We start from the raw sequence: 13347 nt of genomic DNA on the forward strand, positions 1-13347 counted from the left end.
GGCATGGTCATTGTTAAAAAATACCATTCTAGAAGCACAGTCCAGATGTATTCCACACATTAAGAAAGGTGGAAAGAAGGCAAAACGATTACCTTCATGGTTAAAAGGGGAGGTGAAAGAAGCAATTTTAGCCAAAAGATCTTCATTCAAAAACTGGAAGAAGGATCCAACAGAAGAAAATAGGATAAAGCATAAATGTTGGCAAGTTATTTATTTATTTATTTATTTCGGGTTTTTATATACCGGCATTCGAGATCGCAGTCACATCATGCTGGTTCACATAAAACAGGAGTGCAATGTAAACATAAACTAAAACAATGGTGCGGAAAAAGCAGTTACATATAACAGGGTGATTAGAGCTTGGCGGAGAAAGAAGAGAAAGGACAGGTTATTAATTCAAACAAGTTAAATGTAAGACATTGATAAGACAGGCTAAGAGAGAATTTGAAAAGAAGTTGGCCGTAGAGGCAAAAACTCACAGTAAAAACATTTTTAAATATATCCGAAGCAGAAAGCCTGTGAGGGAGTCAGTTGGACCCTTAGATGATCGAGGGGTTAAAGGGGCACTTAGAGAAGATAAGGCCATCGTGGAAAGAAATGATTTCTTTGCTTCGGTGTTTACTGAAGAGGATGTTGGTGAGATACCCATACTGGAGAAGATTTTCATGGGTAATGATTCAGATGGACTGAATCAAATCACGGTGAACCTAGAAGATGTGGTAGACCTGATTGACAAGCTGAAGAATAGTAAATCACCTGGACCAGATGGTATACACCCCAGAGTTCTGAAGGAACTAAAAAATGAAATTTCAGACCTATTAGTAAAAATTTGTAACCTATCATTTTTTTTATACTTTATTTACTCATTTTTCAATTTTTTACAGATTGAATAATCCTTCCATAATCAAAAATAACATAAACATCTTTCAAACCTTCCGTTTACATCTGGCAATAATTAAATTTAGCAATAATTAAACTTTACATTTTACCTATGCACTATTCAAGGATTTTCAAACTATTACATACAAAAAGAAATCTTTGTCGGAAGGCGGACAAAAATAAATTTATCAGGAGAAAAGAAAGAAAAACTTAAGGAAATAGGCTTTATATAGAAATGCAGTGGTATTATTTACTAAGGACCTTTCTCCACTTAAGTATTAGGGGATGAAGTTACTGGCCCTCTGGTCTCAATAAACTGCCGAAGTTGATCTGTTTGGAAAAATACAAAAGTTTCTTCCCCTTTCTTTAATATACATTTGCACGGGTACCTTAATAAAAAAGAATAACCTAAAGAGGTTACACTTTGTCGCAAAGTTAAAAATTCCTTTCTACGATACTGAGTTACTGGTGCCATATCTGGGTACAATCTCACTTCTTGATCGCAAAATTTTACAGGAAATTTCTTAAAATAATTTTGCATAACATTCATTATGTCTTGAGTGGATATTAGGGAGGTGAATCGTGTGCCCGATCATTTTAACGATTGGGTTCGGCTGGAGGGAGAACAAAATCTGATCGGTAGAGATGTGAATCGGAATCTGTTCCGATTCCGATTCACATCGCTAATTTTTTTTTAGTGAGGCCCGAGCAGATAAAAAAAACCCCACCGACCCTTTAAAATTGACCCCTTAGCTTCCCCCACCCTCCCGAACCCCCCAAAACCTTTTACATGTACCTGGTGGTCTAGCGGGGGGGGGGGGGGTGTGTCCGGGAGCCATCCCCTGCACTCATACCCTCCATGCCGGTATCAAATGGCACCGATAGCCTCTGACCTACTATGTCACAGGGGCTACCGGTGCCATTGGTCAGTCCCTGTCACATGGCCATCGGCACCATCTTGTGCTCATACCATGTGTCAGGGGCTGACCAATGGCACTGGTAGCCCCTGTGACATAGTAAGGGCAAAGGCTATCGGCACCATTTTGCTTACTGGCAGCCAATGGCCCGAGTGAAGGAGATCACTCCTGGACCCCCGCTGGACCCCCAGGGACTTTTGTCAAGCCTTGGGGGACCTCCTGACTCCCACAAGACTTGCCAAAAGTCCAGCGGGGGTCCGGGAGCGACCTCCTGCACGCCGGCTGTTGGATGCCAGTACTCAAAATGGCGCCAATCGCCTTTGCCCTCACTATGTCACAGGGACCTAGATTGCACCTTTTTTTCAATCTCAGTTATTTTATTCATCATAACAGTATACTGTGCTTGTATACCAACTATCTTTTCCTGAAGATTATAGTTTAGGGAGTCCACTTTTTTTCCCAACCGAGTTAAAGATTGCCCCTGGGCTGCCACTAGATCCCAAATAGCTTGAAGGGTTACTACCCCTGGTCTTGGTGACCCCGAAGTAGATTCACCAGGAGTTTCAGGTTGGTAGATGTTCTCTCCGGCCTCTGGGGAAACCTCCTCCTCCAACAAAGTTTCCCTCGATGTCTCCGGCCTTCTTCCATTCCCCTCTGAGTTGATCAGAACTTGACCCGACTCAGAGCCATCCGCTCCCTCAGGGATCTCCCCCTCCAACTCTGGCGCTTCGACGTCATCCGCCTGCGACAGAGTGGGTTCCTTGGTGTGGTCTCGTTGCGCCGGGGGTGCTCTCTGGTCCGGGCTGAGGGACGTCTCCGCCAGCGACGCAGGCTCCTCTCCTGCCGCAGCGCTCGCTAAGGTCTCCTCAACTCCCTCTGAAATCACCGCCTGGGACAGGAACCGTACAATATCCAGCTGACTGGGGCCAGGTAAGGGTTCTGGAGGGAAAACCCTTACTTTCCCCTTTCTCTTCGAAGGCATATCGGCAAAAAAAATATCTTTTTTTTTAAAAGCGAAGAGAGAGCTGGCGTTCCACTGCCCCACTATGCCGCCATCTTGGTTCTGCCCTCTCTGTAACCTATCATTAAAATAATCCATTGTACCTGAAGACTGAAGGATAGCTAATGTAACCCCAATATTTAAAAAGGGCTCCAGGGGCAATCCGGGAAACTACAGACTGGTTAGCCTGCCTTCAGTGCCAGGAAAAATAGTGGAAAGTGTTCTAAACATCAAAATCACAGAACATATAGAAAGACATGGTTTAATGGAACAAAGTCAGCATGGCTTTACCCAAGGCAATTCTTGCCTCACAAATCTGCTTCACTTTTTTGAAGGAGTTAATAAACATGTGGATAAAGGTGAACCGGTAGATGTAGTATATTTGGATTTTCATAAGGCGTTTGACAAGGTTCCTCATGAGAGGCTTCTAGGAAAAGTAAAATGTCATGATTTAGGTGGCGATGTCCTTTCGTGGATTGCAAACTGGCTAAAAGACAGGAAATAGAGAGTAGAATTAAATGGACAATTTTCTCAGTGGAAGAGAGTGGGCAGTGGAGTGCCTCAGGGATCTGTATTGGGACCCTTACTTTTCAATATATTTATAAATGATCTGGAAAGAAATACAAGTGAGATAATCAAATTTGCAGATGATACAAAATTGTTCAGAGTAGTTAAATCACAAGCAGATTGTGATAAATTGCAGGAAGACCTTGTGAGACTGGAAAATTGGGCATCAAATTGGCAGATGAAATTTAATGTGGATAAGTGCAAGGTGATGCATATAGGGAAAAATAACCCATGCTATAGTTACACAATGTTAGGTTCCATATTAGGTGCTACAACCCAAGAAAGAGATCTAGGCGTCATAGTGGATAACACATTGAAAACATCGATTCAGTGTGCTGCGGCAGTCAAAAAAGCAAACAGAATGTTGGGAATTATTAGAAAGGGAATGGTGAATACGATGGAAAATGTCATAATGCCTCTGTATCACTCCATGGTGAGACCACACCTTGAATACTGTATACAATTCTGGTCGCCGCATCTCAAAAAAGATATAATTATGATAGAGAAGGTACAGAGAAGGGCTCTCAAAATGATAAGGGGAATGGAACAGCTCCCCTTTGAGGAAAGACTAAAGAGGTTAGGACTTTTCAGCTTGGAGAAGAGACGGCTGAGGGGGGATATGATAGAGATGTTTAAAATTATGAGAGGTCTAGATCGGGTAGATGTGAATCGGTTATTTACTCTTTTGGATAATAGAAAGACTAGGGGGCACTCCATGAAGTTAGCATGTGGCACATTTTAAACTAATTGGAGAAAGTTCTTTTTTACTCAACGCACAATTAAACTCTGGAATTTGTTGCCAGAGGATGTGGTTAGTGCAGTTAGTGTAGCTGGGTTTAAAAAAATGATTGGATAAGTTCTTGGAGGAGAAGTTCATTACCTGCTATTAAGTTCACTTAGAGAATAGCCACTGCCATTAGCAATGGTAACATGGAATAGACTTGTGGCCTGTTCTTATGTTTTTTTGTTGAATATAAAGGACGCAGGTGATTGTGCGAAATCAGGTGTTTCCAGTGAGCAAAAATATAACTTGTCAGTTCATTATGCTTTGAAGTGCAGCAGTCCTATTCAGGCATAAGGTGATGCTACTCATAAGGAAGCAGGGGCTGCTCCATTGGTTCATGTCTCTTCATCCAGTGGGATGCATGCCTTAAAGAATGTGGTACTCTCTCTCTTTAAGCATGGTGAGAAAAGGCTCTAAGAAAGAACCGTTTAACATCTCTTTTTAGACACTGCTTTCATATTCCATGGGCCAGTTCCCATGAGGGAATTAGAAAATAAAAGTGAAACTTTTCTTCTCGTAGGAAATAATGGGAGCTCACAAGCCAAAAAGGAGATCCAAAAGGTTACTCCCTACCCTGAGCAGGCATAAATATATTCAGGATTGATGTGAATAAATACTGCGTAAATGTGTGGGTGATTAGTCCCTGACAGGGAAGTTCAGAGGCAAAGTCAAGGCTGTTAGTGGAGTGTCTATGGTGGCTCTGTCTTTCATGCAGTCCAGCTTCTTTTTTCTGGTCATGTGAAATATATTTTTGTGATTCCTGAATTGCCCCGGAACAAACTGTGGTATGAATTGAGCCCATAAATTGTATTGAAATTAATATTAATGTCTAAAAATATTTTATATTAGCTTTTTACATCCAGTAATTATAATGAACACTACTAGTTTTAGGAGTTTATAAATTGTAAATTTAGGTTTATTTTCCAGCTGAATAGGGGTTCCTTCAGGATACAAACATTTGCAGGGTTTTCATGGCACAGGTATTATTGCTGGGTACCTTTTCTGGTTGAATCAAATTTGTGCAGCTGACAAATTGTGTAGGTGAGAAATTGTCAGCATAGGAAAGACATAAAAATAGAGTGGAGGATCAATAAAAGGCAAGGAGAGGGGTGAGAGACTACTAGGGGAATTGATGTATTTGTGGTATTTATTTTATTTATTTTGTAATGATTTGATTTGTATTCCTCCTGTCAGCAATTTCAAAGCGGATTACATTCAGGTACTGTAGGTATTTATCCAAGTACATATTCTTAAATTATTTTTATTTTTATGAACTGGGGGTGTTTTATCAGGATTTAACTGACTAAAACCTAGAATCAGGAACCCTAATTTCAATATACCTTTATATTTTCAACCAGTGGCGCATTGCAGGAAAATATCAGCTTGGGGAATTTTTTTAAAAACCACCCCATGGGGTATCTATTTGACTACCTTGTGCACTTTCCCTGCAGCAGGTGTTTCAACAATTCCTAAAAGCATACCAAAGTAACCCTTCAGAGGTTCATCATGTGACCTGGGGCATGGCAGAATTCAGCCAAAAAAAGCAACAAAAATGTAATATTTGTACTAAATAACTAAGTTGCAGAGCACACTCTAGATCAGGGGTGAGTAAACAGAGCCTTGGGCCCTCTTCATCCATGCAATGAGTTGCCAACTGCCCCCAAGTTTGGTAACATCTCTCATCTACAAATCTATCCTGGATTCCTTGTCTTGCTGGAGATATCAGAAGTTTTTAACCACTGTATACAACTAAATATGAATACTGACCCCCCACAAGAGGGTGCTGACTTCATAAGATGGATGCTGATATGTATGTTTCAAAAGAAAACAAGATGAGGAACATTTGACCACAATAACAATACGTGCCCAGGATATCTGAACTGCCTGTTTAACTAAGGGCTATAACTTCTTTCCACAAACATGAGCTAAGATGTCCCAGGACAGAGACAGGTCACAGAAAAAAAAACAACCCAAATTTGCCCTGAGACAAAAAACAGCCTATCCAAAGAGCAGTTTATTAGACAGGTCAGCTCACAGAAAACGCTGACACCACGAGACAGCTCGTGGGTCAAGGGTTTGCAGAATTGATATCTTATCCTAGTCCAGGGTCACTAAGCAACTAAAGCAGTGACCCTGCCAATGGGAAAAGGGGATCAGCAATCTGAAATGGAGAAACAACCCTGTCCATCCCTCTGCTTGACTATGCATGAGCTTCTTACATATTCATGTTTCGCCTGTTAAAAGCAGCTGGGGAGATGGATCAGGGGCCAGTGAAAGAAGAACCATTAACACCTGAGGACAATGCCCAAGCCAGTACCCTCATCCCTCCCTGTGCTAAAGCAGATGAGCTCCAGTGTCCTGTACATGTAAGAAGGGAGAATTTCTACAGCTGCAGTAGTGAGGTGAGGTGAGATGAGTTGAGGGGGGAGAGCAATCCCACGGAATTTCAGTGACATTATGGGAAAAGGGGAAAAAAACAAAAATGCTGGGCCATAGAGCTGTGGCTGCAGCTACAGCAGAAAAATTAAAAAGTTTAGGCTTGTGGAGCTGTGGCTGCAGCCATGAGAAAAGCAAAACAAAGCAAACAAAAAAAAATACCAGAAATGAGTGGAGAGCCTTGGAGGAGACTCCAGATCTGCCAGAATAGCTGCTGCAGGGCCTAGTGTTAATCGCAGCAGCTCTGCAGACATGCAGACTGGTCTGACCAGCCCACTGGGGCATGCCCAAAGCTCCGATAGGCCAATCCGCACTGCATTCAACACTATAGCAAACATTTATTTTATGGCCACAATAACAATACTCAGTGAAGCACTATAGCATATGAGGTGAATTTTAAGACCTGCATGTGGTCGCATATGTGCCTGCGTTTGCCAGCTTGCACACATGGACGCGGCAATTTTATAACATATGCGTGTATACATGCGCCTGTTATAAAATTGGCTGTGTAGGCATATATGTGTGTGCATGATTTTATATTGTGGGCAAATGCCGCCTTGATCACGTAACTTGGCTGTATAGGCATATATGTGTGTACATGATTTTATATTGCGGGCAAATGCCGCCTTGATCATGTAACTTGTTTCCCCAGTTCATTCCCAGTTCGATCCACTAAAGAAGAGTACTTCCTAAATCCCCTAACTAACTTTCCTCCCTTTTAGCCTCGACCCTTAAAACCCTGCTGACCAGCCTAGTTTATTTTATTTTAAAACTTACATGTCATCCATAGCAGAAGCAAAGTTACATGGTAGGGGATCCCAGTGCGCATTTGTGCGCGTAAATATTTACATGCAGACTTCATGTAACAGACTTGGCCTGCCCATGCCCTGCCCACTCACTGCCCATGCCTCACTTTTTTTGTTAACTTTAGGATTTGTGTGCATACCGGAGATATGTTCATACTCGCGCGCTTTTTTAAATCTGCACGGAGTACACCGGGTCAAGTCACGCATGTGACTTTGGCACACGTAGGGCTTTAAAAATCAATCAATTTATTTTGGGGAGGGGACATCTCAGGTTTTCAGCTTCCTACTTTATGGGTCCTAAGCATGGACTTTCCACTTGTGTTGAAGGAACAATCATGTCTTTAGACTGGTAAGAGAAACAGGTCTCCTTTAGCTTGGTAGCTCAGACGTCTTCCTTTAACACTCTACCCAGATCCAATTTAATCATTCTCTGTTACCTTTTTTTGCTTTTTTCACTTGGAACAGATCTTTGTTTTGCAACTCTTGCAATGACAAAATGTTTGGTAATGAATACATTCCCAAATTTCATTTCTGATCCTTTAAAATTAAGCAGCAAATTAGTAATATGCTAACTCTTATTTTTATAATTTTTCTCAAAGACTTACCAGAAATCCATTCCCATTATTATTTACAAGACATAAAAAAGACAAAATGGAAATTAAACAAAATTATCTGGTAAGATATCCAGCATATTGTAAAATGCACACATGGCTCCATTTGAATTCCACATTAAAATTGCCTTATTTATAAAATTTGGTTCTTTAAATATGAACAGCCTCAAAATTATAGTTTCAAAAAACTAGAGAAGAAATAGCAACTGACAAGACCTCAAGTGTCTACAAATGTTAGTAACAGAAACTAAATAAGAAATACCAAATTGTTAGTTTCGTTGATCAATGACATTCATAGTGTATGTACATGGAACATGAGGATCATTTGTTATTTCAGCAATTTACAGAATGCAAATAAATGAAAGCTACTGAAAAGGAATCTAACAGTCTTAGAGAATGATGATGCCTAGGAAGATACCACGGTGGCATCAGGGGGCCAAATGTACACAGTTAATAGGAAAAGATGTCAAAAACCGAAGCATAATAATTGTGTAATTTATCCTTGCTAAACGTACTGCAGTGTGCTATAATTAAATATGAAAACCTAAATTTATCTCAATGTTTGGTTGTCATTAATTTAACAGGGAGTGCACATGTTCTAATCTAATGGCTGATTTTCCTCTCTCTCCATGTGCAGCATATTAAAATGTATATTAGCCTCAAGGTGCATAAACACAAAATAATAGACCAAAGGTTTTGGCCTGTGGAGAAAAAAATCCATGCTCAAAGGCCGTCAAGTAGCTGTGATGCAGGGGAAACACTCACTTAGCCTCATTAAGCCAAAGCTCTCTTTTGCTTGTCTTTTGTTCTGCATGACAGCAGCCTCTTTGTTGTATAATAATTCATTCCAAGTTCATTCCAAGCTACCGAAACTGGTGAACTGTGGCCATTTTAATGAGAAGTATTGGTGGTATGCATAATCTGGAAGCCACGTGGGCTGTGCAATCACAGAGCATGGCAGCCAGCAAAATGAGATATTGTCGAAATCACAAATTTGTCAAGTTGTTTTTGGACAGCACATTATAATAAGCAGTAAAATATGCATCCTATTACTCTGCATCTGCCAGTCAAAGATGATCATAATGAATGCGTGCTGCAGGGTATAACCAGGCCCTTTTCCTAAGCAAAACAAACTGTAAAATACAAAAAAAAAGAATGATTCACTTTAGGTAATGCTTAACTTTTTTCTTACATAACATGAATACATTGTTTTGAATAGACAGATTTGCTGGCTGAAAATCCATAAGAAATGTTCAGTCAGAAATCTGGTTTTAAGCAAACTCTTAAAAGAAAAAAACAAAACAAAACACAAACACACATTGAAGAACTCATGAAGATTAATGGTCGAATCTCACCACCTCAGAACTTAGAAAAGTTTCCTGCAAAAGCACTTGTCGCTGCAGGCAAATAAGAATTGTAGTGCTGCAGAAAGGCCCAAAGCAACTTGCCAACTCTACAGAAACCCCTTTATACATTTCCAGCTGACCCCCACTCTGTAGGGCATGCTAAATTATTGGCTTCATTCTAACATGCATCAGGCACATCATCCCTTCTCAGGCATGCAGAAATGCTCTGCTGATGTCTGTAACATCTGGAATTGGCAAATAAAGTGCATGGATCGTGCTCACAGCATAATGTCAGCACAATGTTAGGGCAAGACTCCAAAGCTGTTTGTTCAGACTGCTCAGTGTCCGAAACATTTCTTTGAACCTACAAGGGATGTGCACAACTTTTGTTTTAGGTTCGTTTTCAGGTTCGGGTGTGGACAATTTCAGTCCACTCCCTGAACCCAGAAACGTTTTTCGTTTCGCTTTCGGAAACGGACTGAAAAAAAAACAAAACGCCCCAACCCTTCATATTTACTTAATTACAACCCCCCCCCCACCTGCCACCATCTGGATCCCCCACAAGACTTACTAAAAGCCCTGGTGGTCCAGCAGGGTCCTGAGAATGATCTCTCCCTCTCAGGCCATCAGCTGCCACTAATCAAAATGGCGCCGGTGGCCCTTTGCCCTTACCATGTAACAGGCGCCGGCCGTACATTGCTCCTTCCATGTGACAGGGGCCGACCAATGGCACTGGTAGCCCCTGTCACATGGTAAGGGCAAAGGGCCACCGATGCTATTTTGATTCCTGGCAGGCCCAATGGCCCAAGAGGAGAAGATCGCTCCTGGGACCCCTGCTGGACTACCAGGGCTTTCAGTAAGTCTTGGGGGGGGGGGGGGGGTTGTAATTAAGTATATTTGAAGGGTTGGGTTGGGTTTTTGTTTTTTTTTTTAAATAAATGTGCCCCTCCTCCCCATGCTAATCCGAAAACAAATTTTTTCCCGAAGTTCGGGAAAAACTCCGGTTCGGGATTCGGGTCTCCCGAACAGGACGAATTAGGCAATTTCATTGATATTTCCTAATTCATTCTAAATGAATGCACATCCCTAGAACCAACCCCAAAGTAAAAAGTGGAGTTAAAGCAGCAAGAATACACACATTAAAACTGCCTACTCACATTAAACAGACAAGACTTCAATGGTTTCAGAAGTTAAAAAGAATGAACTGCAGTATTGAAATGTAAGCATGCATTCAAACCCCCCAAAAGGTTTTCTATTTCTGTACTCTACCATCTTTTAAATTGTTTAACCATTGTGCTGCCCATAAAAATGTAATATTAGTTCTTCAAATGGCAAAGCACATCTTTCTCTTATTCCAGAGAAGCAGTATCCACTTTTACGATGCTAAGCTGGACTTACATCTCCAAAAAGGCTTAGACGATTCAAAAATTCCATGTGAAAGATAGGTTGACTTTCTATACAGTCCCTAAACATGCCATGCCATGGGATGCTTTTAACAGAAAAATATAAAAGAAATCACAATCACATCACGCCAAGGACACACATACATTCAATATCTAACAAACTTATTTTATGTTTGACACCATTCACAACTAATAGATAACTCTCAGTTGAAATATTGTCACATTACTCAAAATTTCTAGGATGCAACACTTCTACCATACCCTTCCTCATCTTCAGATGGCTTCTCTGCATCGACGATGACAATGTTATACTGAGCATTAAAGAGAAAAAAGAAATGGAAGCAAAGAAAGAAAAGAGAAAATAGAAAATAAAAAGAGAAGTAAGATGATTGATAAGTGTTGAAATCTACAAAAGGTCTGCTCAAAACTAGCTCCCATCAGTTAGGCATTAGAGTCTTTTACTAATGAGTTCTGAGGAAGAACTCACAATAGAGCGTATATTAAAAAAACCCATGACTGGTCTCCAAGTGCATTGCAAAACATGAGGACAAAAGCCTAACGCTTTCAGAACTCATGAAGTACACAAACGGGCGGATTTTAAAAGCCCTGCTCGCGTAAATCCAGGCGGATTTACGCGAGCAGGGCCTTGCGTGCCGGCGCGCCTATTTTGCATAGGCTGCCGGAGCGCGCAGAGCCCTGGGACGCGCGTAGGTCCCGGGGTTTTTTGAAGGGGGCGTGTCGGGGCGTGTCGGGGCGGGACCGGATGACGCGGCGTTTCAGGGGCGGGACCAGGGGCGTGGCGCCGGCCCGGGGGTGTGGTCCAGGCCTCCGGACCAGCCCCCGGGTCGGAAGACAGCGCGCCAGCAGTCTGCTGGCGCGTGTAGATTTACGTCTGCTTCTTGCAGGCGTAAATCTAGGGACAAAGGTAAGGGGGGGGGGTTTAGATAGGGCCAGGGGGGGGGGGGGTTAGGTAGGGGAAGGGGGGGAAGGTGAGGGGAGGGTGAAAGGAAGTTCCCTCCGAGGCCGCTCCGATTTCGGAGCGGCCTCGGAGGGAACGGAGGCAGGCTGTGCGGCTCGGCACGCACAGGCTGCCCAAAATCGGCAGCCTTGCGCACGCCGATCCAGGATTTTAGAGGATACGCGCAGCTATGCGCGTATCTTATAAAATCCAGCGTACTTTTCTTTGCGCCTGCTGCGCAAACTAAAGTACGTGATCACGCTTTTTAAAAAAATCTACCCCAAACCCTTTAATGAACACAATCAATTATATGATTTTACAATTCTTAAAATGACCCTGCTGCCCCTAGAAAAATTATTTTAAAATAGAAAAATTGTCTTTTAATTTACTTATTGTATTTTAAGCTAACTCATTTGAAATTTCAATGGTGTTACAGAAACAGTAATATTATCAAACTGTTGCGCTGCAATGGGGGAGAGCACCAGGGGGTGCTCACCAGCACGGGACAAGATGTGTGCCCTTGTGAAGAGACAATCCTAGGCTGGAACCCAGAGACCTCTACTGGACCTGCACGTCTCCGTGAGACCACCAACACAATGGTGGTCTCTGAATGGTCCTCCGACTGCTCCCAGCCCTTTTGGACTCGCTGCAGGGAGCAGCAAAGGCGGCAGGCTGGGCAAGAGGCAGAGATGGTCAAGGACCAATAACAGGCTTGGACGAAGGTCAGACATGGCTGAAGGTCAGAAATGGATGAAGGTCAGACGTGGACGATGATCAGACGAGGACGAAGGTCAGACGAGGAAGAAGACATGAACTCTGGCAAGGCAAGACATGGACTCTGGAAAGGCAAGGCAAAACATGGCGAGCTAAAATCATCAATAAAACTCAGGATGGAGGAGACTCCGGATGGAGCGCTAACACCCACAGCTGGGAAGGTGGCTGCAGTGGCCAGAAAGACCCACAGGCTATCCACTAGAGCACTGCCCGCAGGGAGCTAGGCATAGCCGGAGTCCAGGGCATCGGAGAACTATATACAAGATGTCTCCAGGTGGAAATCCAGGACATTATGGTGAACTCCTCGGACACTCAGCAAAGGGCAGCCGGGATGGAAGAAACAGACGCCCAGAACTCCAGACCAGGAGGAAACAGACAGGAAACATGGAGATTATGTTATGTTCTCCTCCTCCAGAGGGGAGGAGTTAGCTATCTGTAGGAGGGCGAAGTTAGTAATCTGTTAACAAACTGCTGTTAGATGTTCCTGTAAGGGAAGGCGGTAGCAATCTGTTATGGATCAACTCCCCAGGGAAGAGGAGTTGGCAGTCTGTTCAATGATACTCTTCAGAGGAGAGGAACTAACAATAGGTATATTGTACTTCACTACTGAGATAGCAATCTATCATGCCTCCGCTACGGAGTAGCAATCTGTTATATATATAGGCTGCTGGCAAGTCCCATAAAAAGAGAAGTTAGCTATCTATATAATACTTCTTTAAGCGGTGTTAGTGGTCGGTAGTGGTTGGCTCCCACAGAGTGACAGTAGTGTAAGGAATGACCACGTGGAGGAAATGGTGAATCCCTGGGCCGATGGCAGATGACAGCACCCCCAGGAGGAGATCCTGAGAGTAACCACCGGCTAGGCT

General features: G+C 42.7%; 1 protein-coding gene across 1 annotated transcript in view; it reads right to left on the reverse strand.

Annotated features, from left to right (window-relative positions):
- Positions 1-13347, reverse strand: part of DPYD (dihydropyrimidine dehydrogenase) — a 2453390-nt gene that overhangs the window by 189390 nt on the left and 2250653 nt on the right. The window lies entirely within an intron of this gene.

The sequence above is a fragment of the Rhinatrema bivittatum genome, chromosome 10 (genome assembly GCF_901001135.1).
Source record: "Rhinatrema bivittatum chromosome 10, aRhiBiv1.1, whole genome shotgun sequence".
Taxonomy (NCBI): Eukaryota; Metazoa; Chordata; class Amphibia; order Gymnophiona; family Rhinatrematidae; genus Rhinatrema; species Rhinatrema bivittatum.